An 11258-nucleotide genomic window follows, 5' to 3' on the forward strand; every position below is an offset into this window, starting at 1 on the left:
TGCGTTAATCACGATTCGCAAGAGCACCCTGAACAAAGGAGGGAAGGGGTTTTTTTTTTTTTTTTAACGTAAAGTCTCTACCTCTGTGTTACTGGACCGCACAATCTAAACTGACCCAATTGGCTATTTGTAAATGTTTTTCCAAATAAGGAAGGGAAGGGGCATGTATAAGTCACAGTGCTAGGACGTTTGGTTCTGAAGGGTGGAAAGGGTGCAGAGTGAGTAATCAAGGGAACAGATGTGAGTTATTGATTAGAGCTGATGGAAAGCAAGATTGTTACAGTAACTAGGGGCAAGGAGGCATGGAGAACAAGAAAGTTGAGTCTGAGAACAAAGAACAAGAAAGTTAACAGACTAAACCTTTGAAGAGGAATTTTATTGTATTTTACAATTTCCCCCTTTTAATTTTTATAATTTAAAAAAAAAAAACTTTTTTTTTTTCCGAGATGGAGTTTTGCTCTTGTTGCCCAGGCTGGAGTGCAGTGGCACGATCTCGGCTCACTAAAACATTTGCCTCCCAGGTTCAAGCAATTCTTCTGCCTCAGCCTCCGGAGTAGCTGGGAGTACAGGCATGTTCCACCACGCCCAGCTAATTTTGTATTTTTAGTGTAGACGGGGTTTCTTCATATTTGTCAGGCTGGTCTCTAACTTCTGACCTCAGGTGATCCGCCCGCATCAGCCTCCCAAAGTGCTGGGATTACAGGCGTGAGCCACCGCAACCGCACGCTTTTTAAAACTTTTTTTTTTTTTTTTTTTTTGAGACGGAGTCTCGCTCTGTTGCTCAGGCTGGAGTGCAGTGGCGCTATCTCGGTTCACTGCAAGCTCCGTCTCCCGGGTTCACGCCATTCTCCTGCCTCAGCCTCCTGAGTAGCTGGGACTACAGGCGCCCGCCACCTCGCCCGGCTAGTTTTTTGTATTTTTTAGTAGAGACGGGGTTTCACCATGTTAGCCAGGATGGTCTGGATCTCCTGACCTCGTGATCTGCCCGTCTCGGCCTCCCAAAGTGCTGGGATTAGGGACTTGAGCCACCGCGCCCGTCCTTAAATGATTTCTTTCTGTCTCTTATAGCAGTTTGAAATTACTTAAAGGTTGTTTCAAACTGAAAAACTATAAAAGAATGTAAATACAAATAAAATATAAAAAGTTAAAAAAATACAAGAGATTACAAAATATATATGTAAATCTGGAGTGGTCAAAAATGACAACTTTGGTTTATTTATAAAGTTATATTAAACTTAGTTTTAGTATAGATAATACACTATTACCAAAGTAAAAGTTGATTTTTTCTTGAACAAAAATTGTAGGTATTACTAATATGACAGCAAAATACTTCTGTTCACCTTTTGAATACATTCAAAAACAGAGAGAGTAAAAGAGAGAATATTCCCATGCTCTGGGATTGGCCAGGCTCAGCTCAGGGAGGAAGCCCTGCCTGAAATGTCCGCAGGTTAGGCTGTTCTTTTCTCATTCAGCCCAGCGTCTAATCTCATCTTCTGTCACTCAGAGCCTGAGGGGGCGGGGCCTTAAGGATTATCCAATCGGGGACATCGGGCTGGAAACCGTCCAATCAGGCACGCAGCTGGAGCGAAGAGAACGGCTTCGGATTTGGCGGGGCCTTTGTCTGTCCCTGCAGCTGGAGCTCAAGGACTTGTCTTCACTGCTCTGTGTCTTCTGCTCCTACCGGCCCAGCTTTTGTGGTCCTGTGACCTGCACGTATTGAAAGATTCACAGCTAAGACTCCGGGACCCCCTGGAAACCTAGAAATGGTGAATGTGTCCGGTCCGACATCTCGAGAGGTGGGCGGGGGGCTGGTTGAATCCAGTGGAAGGTGGCTGTAGCGGGCCCTCAGGTCTCCCTGCAGTCAGCTCCACAATCGGCGCCCGGAGTTCTCCTTGCCCAGCTCGGCCTCAGTCCCCTTCAGCCATAAGATGGCGGCTGCGCTGACAGCCGGGGCCCCGGGCGTCCTGTCTCTTCCCTGCGTGGTGACTGTGCCCTGGCCTGGAGCCCTCTCCGGGCAGGTCTGCACTGGCAGGGCCACGTCTCTCCCAGATTGTGCAGGAACCAAGGGGAGGGTCGTCAGGGGAGAATCCTGATTCGGAGTGCGGGTTCATGCATGGGGAGAGCTTTGGTCGTGGGGTTCACAGTTTCCTTTTGACCAATTAAGAATTTGTGGGGCCGGGCGCGGTGGCTCACGCTTGTAGTCCCAACCCTTTGGGAGGCCGAGGCTGGTGGGTCACTTTAGGTCAGGAGTTCAAGACCAGCTTGGCCAAAATACATCTCCACTAAAAATACGAAAATTAACTGGGTGTGATGGTGAATGTCTGTACCCCGGTTAGTCGGGAGGCAAAGGTGAGAGAATGTCTTGAATCTGGGAGGCGGAGGTTGCAGTAAGCTGAGATCACGCCACTGCCCTCTAGCCTGGGCGACAGAGCAAGACCCTGTCTCAAAAAAAAATTATGTGAGTCACTGCCAAAATATCAAATAATTTAATCAAAGAGTGATTCAAGAATTGTGGAGCACCCAGCTTTGTAGTTTGTGGTCCATGGTTGGGGCTTGCATAAAAGACATTTATAAAGTGCATGATGAAGAAAACCAAATTCAATAATGGTTAAGCTATAGAGTTGCGTAGTTTCTTAATTTGTGCAATCAAGGTGGAAATTTCCTGGTTATGTATTCAGAGCTTAATTGGCAGTTTATAGCTCTTTAAGCCTGAATTTTGTTTCCCCTAATGTAGTAATTTACGGAAAAATGCACTTGAGTTTAGATTTTTTTTTTTTTTTTTGGAAGTAGGAATCCGGGGACTAGAGCCTCCTCAGTCTAATTGCCTGCACCTTAATTATTTTCACACCCCATAGGGGTCTGATTATCCCTGGCATTTTTCACATGTGTCCCAAGCAGGGCCTCAAGTGTACCCCATGTTCCTCAATTAATAATTTGTTTAAAGCGTTTCATAATACTAATGAAAAATTTGTTTTTTGTTTGTAAATAGTTCTTATGAGAAGAAAGCAAGGAATACTCCCCTGACACTGTATTGTAAAAAATATCTGTGCCTCTTTTTCCTTTATATTGCCAGAGAACTTAACGGAATGTTTTCGGGTCAAGATTACTCTTCGGAAACTTTATAGGGTGATGTGTCCTCAGGCAACCTTCTGTTTTTTTTCTGGTCCTGGATTTTAGTACTTTCTGGGGATAAACCAAGATACCCACCATGGCTATGTCTGCTAGAGTGTCTAGTGACTATTAGCCCTTGATCATTTTCTCCCATAGGACTACCTGAAGTATGGAGTGTAGCCTCTCAAGGGAGCAGGTGGCAGCCTTGGGGCTGAAAAGCATCTCCTTGTGCGTTTTTTTGTTTGTTTGTTTGTTTTTGGAAAAGCTAACCCCTTGAGACAGGAAGATTGTCTTCATCCAACCTAGCTTCCATTTCTTGGAGACACATTGCTGGTCAGCCAATCAGATGCTGGTATTGAGGGAAAACCAAATAATTTATGCCCCTTGGATTCTCTTGGGTGTGGCAGAAAAATAGTGAAAGAAAAATCATCAAAAATTTGTAAAAAAAAAAAAAACCTCCAAAAGACAAAAATCTGACCCCAGTAAGATGGCATAAAATGCACCTGGAACATTCATGGGGGCATAGTGCAGTGTCTCCTGGGAGGGTGGTTTTTGAGCATGTAAGTGTACAGGGTGGGGTGGATAATTGGATCTGTACCTTGAAAAGATTGGTTCACTTATTTTGACCTCAGGTTTTTTTTGTTTTTTTGTTTGTTTTTGTTTTGGTTTTTGTTTGTTTGTTTTTGAGACAGTCTTACTCTGTTGCACAGGCTGGAATGCAGTGGCGCAATCTGAACTCACTGCAACCTGTGCCTCTTGGGTTCAAGTGATTCTCAGGCCTCAGCCTCCCGAGTAGCTACGACTACAAGTGCGCACCACTGCACCAGGCTAGTTTTTGTATGTTTAGTAGAGATGGACCGGGCTGGTCCCAAACTTCTGGTCTTAAGTGATCCACCTGTTCTGGCCTCACAAAATGCTGGGATTATAGGCATGAGCCACTGCACCCACTTGCATCAGTTTTTTTTTACTATAATCTGCATTTTATTAGTAGGGCTTGAAAGGTAAGAAAATATTTACAAAGGACATAAAAGAGATGTGTTTCAAAAAATTAGTGTTTAATCATATATTCCATTTGTTAATAATTCCCATTTACCTTTTTCTTTCCCGGAATGAATTTAGGAATTTTCTCAAGTGTGTTTTTTATGACTGAATGATTTCAAACAGAATTCCAAGCCTTAGCTTTAAGAATGCTAGCTACAGCCAGGTAGGGTGGCTCACGCCTGTAATCCTAGCACTTTGGGAGGCCGAGGCGGGTGGATCACAATGTCCGGACATCGAGACCATCCTAACCAACATAGTGAAACCCCATCTCTACCAAAAATACAAAAATTAGCTATGTGTGGTGGCACGTGCCTGTAGTCCTAGCTACTCAGGAGGCTGAGGCAGGAGAATCGGTTGAACCCAGGAGGTGAAGGTTGCAGTTAGCCAAGAACATGCCACTGCACTCTAGCCAGGATGACAGAGCTAGACTCTGTCGTTTAAAAAAAAAAAAAAGGCCGGGCGCGGTGACTCAAGCCTGTAATCCCAGCACTTTGGGAGGCCGAGACGGGCGGATCATGAGGTCAGGAGATCGAGACCATCCTGGCTAACACGGTGAAACCCCGACTCTACTAAAATATACAACAAACTAGCCGGGTGAGGTGGCGGTCGCCTGTAGTTCCAGCTACTCGGGAGGCTGAGACAGGAGAATGGCATGAACCCGGGAGGCGGAGCTTGCAGTGAGCTGAGATCAGGCCACTGCACTCCAGCCTGGGCGACAGAGCGAGACTCCGTCTCAAAAAAAAAAAAAAAAAACCAAGAATGCTAACTACCAAGGAAAAAAATGGGGAAAACCTCTTTCGTTCTGGCTATAGACAATGAATATATTTCCACAGAAAAATGTGTTAGATAATTGATGAGTTACATAGATTCGTCAAAACATCAGTTCCTCTTTTTGCAGGGCAAATTTTTGACAGCGAATATCTCGGTTCTATATTCTGTTGTCTTGATTTCTGAGCTTAATACTAAATTATATGTGATGAAACGGGGTGCTTCTAGAAGTGTTCCCATGTGACTGATTTTTTACATTGTTTTTAATAGAAATAATAAAGTAATACATATATTATCTGAAAGAAGTAGATATATTTGCTTTTCTTATGGAGGTATAAAATGCAAGCACCTTAGCCAGGTGCAGCGGCTCATACCTGTAATCCGAGCACTTTGGGAGGCCAAGGGGGGTCGATCACTTGAGGTCAGGAATTTGAGACCAGCCTGCCCAATATGGTGAGACCCCCCATCTCTAGTAAAAATACAAAAATTAGCCAGGTGTGGTGGTGCATACCTGTAGTCCCAGGTACTTGGGAGGCTGAGGCAGGAGAATGGCTTGAACCCAGAATGCAGAGGTTGCAGCGAGCCTAGATCGTGCCATTGCACTCCAGCCTGGGCAATGGCACAAGACTTCGTCTCAAAAAAATAAAAAAAATAAAGTAAGCACCTTAAAATTTCTTTCCCTTATGTAAACGCTGTGTTTAAGTAATTTTACTGAATTTTTCAAACATTTAGTTTCAGAAACCAAGGGAATAACTCTGACATGGAAATTAAAGCTTGAACCTAGTGAATCCAAGCTAAGGGTAATATTAAACCTGCAACAGGAGGTTATTAAAGACATATTTAGGTTTGTTTGTTTGTTTGTTTGAGATGGAGTCTTGCACTGTCTGCCGGACTGGAGTGCAGTGGTGCAATCTCGGCTCACTGCGATTCTCCTGCCTTAGCCTCCTGAGTAGCTGGGATTATAGGCGTCTACTACCATGCCTGGCTAATTTTTTGTATTTTTAGTAGAGATGGGTTTTCACTATGTTGGCCAGGCTGGTCTCAAACACCTGACCTCGTGATCCACCCACCTTGGCCTCCCAAAGTGCTGGGATTACAGGCATGACCCACCGCACCCAGCCTAAGGCCCAGTTAGTTTTGTTTGGAAAGCCTCCCCTGCAGATTTCTCAGCCTGCTCACCCCAACCATAGAAGGAGCCTTTATTCTGAGAGAAGCTACAAAGCCCTGGAAAGTTGGGGCCCCACAGGCAGATGCAGTTAAGGTTAAGATGAAAGGAAACTGGGAGGGTCTTATTGATGATGAAGTTGTCATTGTTTTGAGGCACTTTCTAGACTTTGTAAAATAAAAGGGTTAGATTTATGTAAAAAACAAAATGAATTCCAAAAATGTACTGCAACAGGAGGAAGTACCAACTAACTGTAAGATCTTTCTGGCTTGCAAAGATATAGGCAGAAAAGGAATTTCTTTCCTAGGAAGGAGCAAACAAGATTAGAAAGGAGGTGGGAGAGGAATGGTAAATGGAGGTTGAAAAAATCAGATTTTAGACCAGAGAATGTGTTTGGTTTTTTTTGTTTGTTTGTTTTGTTGTTGTTATTGTTGTTGCTTTTTGAGACAGGGTCTCCTTCTGTTCCCCAGGCTGGAGTACAGTGGTGCAATCTTGGCTCACTGCAACCTCCACCTCCTGGGTTCAAGTGATTCTCCTGCCTCAGCCTCCTGAGTAGCTGGGATTATAGGCACATACCACCACACCCAGCTAATTTTTGTGTTTTTAGTAGAGACGGGGTTTAACCATGTTGGTCAGTCTGGTCTGGAACTCCTGAATTCATGATCTGCCTGCCTCAGCGTCCCAAAGTACTGGGATTACAGGCATGCACCACCATGCCCAGCCCAGAGAATGTTTTACACTGAAGTCAGCATGTTCTTAAAATGACATAAAGTGGAGTTGTATGTTGACTCAGACTGAGGGTAGCTCAAAGGTCTGGAGCCTGAAGGAGAAAGATAAATATAAGTAAAGTTTGATTGAGAAATATTTCCTTTTAGGCCAGGTGTGGTAGCTCATGGCTATAACCTCAGCACTTTGGGAAGAAGATGGAGGTGGATCACCTGACGTCAGGAGTTTGAGACCAGCCTGGCCCACATGGTGAAACTTTGTCTCTACTTAAAATGCAAAAATTATCCAGGCGTTGTTGTCAGCTCCTATAATCCCAGCTACTCTGGAGGTTGAGGCAGTAGAATTGCTTGAACCCAGAAAGCAGAGGTTGCAGTCAGCTGAGATTGTGCCACTGCACTCCAGCCTGGGTGACAGAGCGAGACTCTGGCTCAAAAAAAAAAAAAAGATCTTTAAGAAAGATTTTATTTTGATCACTGAAGACAAATTCAGCTGATTTTTTTTAATGAGAAAGAGGAGAAAATGTTCAGAGTGTGTCTCTGGCTGTGTGATAGGTAAGAAAAGAAATCACCATATGGCCAGGTGTGGTGGCTCATGCCTGTAATCCAAGCAGTTGGGGAGGTTGAGTCAGGTGAAGCACCTGAGGTCAGGAGTTCATGACCAGCCTGACCAACATGGAGAAACCCTATCTCTACTAAAATACAAAATTAGCCAAGCATGGTGGCGCATGCCTGTAATCCCAGCTACTCAGGAGGCTGAGGCAGGAGAATCACTTGAACCCAGGAGATGGAGGTTACAGTGAGCTGAGATCACGCCATTGCACTCCAGCCTGGGCAACAAGAGTGAAACTGTCTCAAAAAAAAAAAAAAAAAAAAAAAAAGGGAAAGAAAGAAAACACCATCTAGGACACAATGGGAAGGGTGTTTTGTTTTGTTTTATTTTCATAAACTGTTCCTTGAGCACACAAAAAATAGAGAATTTTAATAATTACAAATATCTTCTAGGATTATCTATGTATTTCATCTTTCCTCATCTCTTTTCTTTGTTCTATGCATTTCTTCCCTTTGGCTTTTCCTGGGCTGCATCTTATATATGAAACCAGTAAATGTAACTACAGTGTTTTGCTGAGTTCTGTATCTCTACCAAATTATTGAACTTCAGGGAGGTTATGGGTGTCCCCAGTTTTCAAACAGTAGCTCAGAAGCATAGATGGGCCCATGGGATTTGTGACGAACATCTGCGGTGAGGACAATGTTGTGGGACCGAGCCCTGAATCAGGGTCTGTGCTGACTCTGGGTGGTGTCAGAATTCAAATGTTAGACAATGAGTTGTTGTTGGAGAATTGTGTGATGTTCATCAAACTCTACAGATTTGGTGCCAGAAAAAAAATAATCATGGAGGCATGGCCTGGAATAAAACTCTGGGTGTTTGGGAATGGGAGGCTCTGCTCTCCTATACACAGGCTGTCACACTGCCCATTGTCCTGTGATTCCAGGTCTTCTCACAGGGTGACAGAGGACTGAAAACTTAGAGGAAAGAGCCCTGATGACACAGCCCCTTTTCTTGCAGCTGCGACCACAAGATTCCCACCTACTCACAAACACACACACTAGACATTGATGTTTCCACACTCCTCCCAGGACTAGGCACCACCTTGAGGAACTTCACCACAGCATTTTTGATCCACGTGTTTCTTGCCAAAAAGCCACAAGTGTCTACAAGCCTCCTGGTGTATCCCCACCCCCAGACACTGAATCTGCAGTAGCAACCTGTTTTCTCCACCAACTTTGGGTCTGGACTACCTGTTCATAACCTCATCTGCCTGCGTTCACACAGAAATAAATCAGAGTACAGCCCCACCTGGGCCACTATCTGTAGCAAAAATCAGTGCTTTCACCTACATTGCACTCTCTTCCACCCAGAGATTTTTTTTGTTTTTAGATTTTATTTTTGTTTCGGAATACACAGGTGGGTTTGTTATACAGCTAAAATTATGTCATGATGTGCAGATTATTTTGTCCCTGAGGTACTACCCATAGCACCAAACAGGTATGTTTTCTGATCCTTAGTCCTTCCACCCCCTACTCCCAACTACACCTCAGTATCTGTTCTCCTCTTCGTGTTCTTGTGTTCTCATTATTTAACTCTTACTTATAAATAATAACATGCATTTGGTTTTCTGTTTCTGCATTAGATTTTGTTTGTTTATTGTTCATTTTGTTTTGTTTTTGTGAAGGAGTTTTGCCCTTGTTGCCCAAGCTGTACAATCTCTGCTTACCTCAACCTTCGTTTCCTGGGTTCAAGCAATTCTCCTGCCTCAGCATCCCAAGTAGCTGGGATTACAGGCAGGTGCCACCACGTCTGGCTACTTTTGTAGGGATGGGGTTTCTCCATGTTGGTCAGGCTGGTCTCAAACTCCCAACCTCAAGTGATCTGGCTGCCTCGGCCTCCCAAAGTGCTGGGATTACAGATGTGAGCCACCACACCTGGCCTCTGCATTAATTTTCTTTTTTTTTTTTTTTGAGACGGAGTGTGGCTCTGTCACCCAGGCTGGAGTGCAGTGGCCGGATCTCTGCTCACCGCAAGCTCCGCCTCCCGGGTTTACGCCATTCTCCTGCCTCAGCCTCCGGAGTAGCTGGGACTACAGGCGCCCGCCACCTCGCCCGGCTAGGTTTTTGTACTTTCTAGTAGAGACGGGATTTCACCGTGTTAGCCAGGATGGTCTCGATCTCCTGACCTCGTAATCCGCCCGTCTCGGCCTCCCAAAGTGCTGGGATTACAGGCTTGAGCCACCGCGCCCGGCCCCTGCATTAATTTTCTAAGCATAATGGTCTCCAGCTTCATCGAGGTTATTATGAAGGACACGATTGTTTTTTATAATGGCTGCAGAGTATTCCATGATATTTATGTATCATATTTTGTTTTTACTAAATCTTTTATTTAATTTTATTTTTGGAAACAGGTTTATTGCCCTGGCTAGAGTGCCATAGCATGATACTGCTTTACTTTAGCCTCAACCTCCCAGGCTCAAGCAATTCTCTCCTACCTCATTTTCCCCAAGTAGCTGGTACTACACATATGCATTACCATGCCTGGCCAGTTTTTCTTTTTGTATTTTCCGTGGAGACAGGATTTTGCCATGTTGCCCAGGCTGGTCTCAAAGTTCTAAACTCAGGCAATCCACCTGCCTTGGTCTTTCAAAGTGCTGGGATTACAGGCATGGGCCACCGCATCTGACCATACAATGTTTTCTTTATCCATTCTACCATTGACAGGCATTCAGGGCCTGTCCATGTCTTTGCTATTTTGAATAGTGCTGCAATGAACATGCATGTGGGTGTGTCTTTATAATATAACAATATTTCCTTTGGTGTATACCCAATTATGAGGTTCTTGGGTTAAATGATAATTCTTTTTTTTAGTTCTGTGAGGAATCACCACACTGCTTTTTACGGTTCTTGAACTAATTTACACTCCCACAAGCAGAGTATAAACATTCCCTTTTCTCTGCAAACTTTCCAGCATCTGTTATTTTTTGACTTTTTAAAAATAGCCCTTCTGACTTTGTGATGTGGTATCTCATTGTGGTTTTTCTTTTAATTTCTCTAATGATTAGAGATGAACATTTTTTTATATGCTTGTTAGCCACATGTATGTCTTCTTTTGAAAACCATCTGTTCATATTTTTTTACCTACTTTTTAATGAGGTTGTTGGGTTTTTTTTGTAAACTTAAGGTTTTGGTTTTTTTTTAGATGGAGTCTTGCCGTGTCGCCTAGGCTGGAGTGCAGTCAATCTCGGCTCACTGCACCCTCTGCCACCTGGGTTCAAGCAATTCTCCTGCCTCAGCCTCCTGAGTAGCTGGGATTATAGGCATGTGCCACCACACCTGGCTAAATTTTGTATTTTTAGCAGAGGTGGGGTTTCAGCATCTTGGCCAGGCTGGTCTTGAACCGACCTCATGATCCACCCATCTTGACCTCCCAGAGTGCTGGGATTGCAGGTGTGAGCCACCGTGCCCGGCCTAACTTGTTTAAGTTCTTAATAAATTCTGGATATTAGACCTTTGTCAGAGACAAAGTTTGCAAATATTTTCTTCAATTCTGTAGGTTGTCTGTTTACTCTGTTAATAGTTTCCTTTGCTGTGAAGAAGCTCTAAGCTCTTAAGTTCAAGTAGGTCCCATTTGTCAATTTTTACTTTTGTTGCAGTTGCTTTTGGTAGATTTATCATGAAGTCTTTGCCAGTTTCTTTGTCTAGAATTGTATTTGCTAGGTTATCTTGTAGAGCTTCTTATAATTTTAAGTTTTACATTTAAGTGTTTAATTTTTCTTGAATTGATTTTTGTATATGATGTAATGAAGGGGTCCAGTTTCAGTCTTCTACATAGTGCTAGGTAGTTATTCCAGCAACATTTATTAAACAGATAATTCTTCCCACATTTCTCTTGTCAG

The sequence above is a fragment of the Chlorocebus sabaeus genome, chromosome 6, assembly GCF_047675955.1.
Source record: "Chlorocebus sabaeus isolate Y175 chromosome 6, mChlSab1.0.hap1, whole genome shotgun sequence".
Classification (NCBI taxonomy): Eukaryota; Metazoa; Chordata; class Mammalia; order Primates; family Cercopithecidae; genus Chlorocebus; species Chlorocebus sabaeus.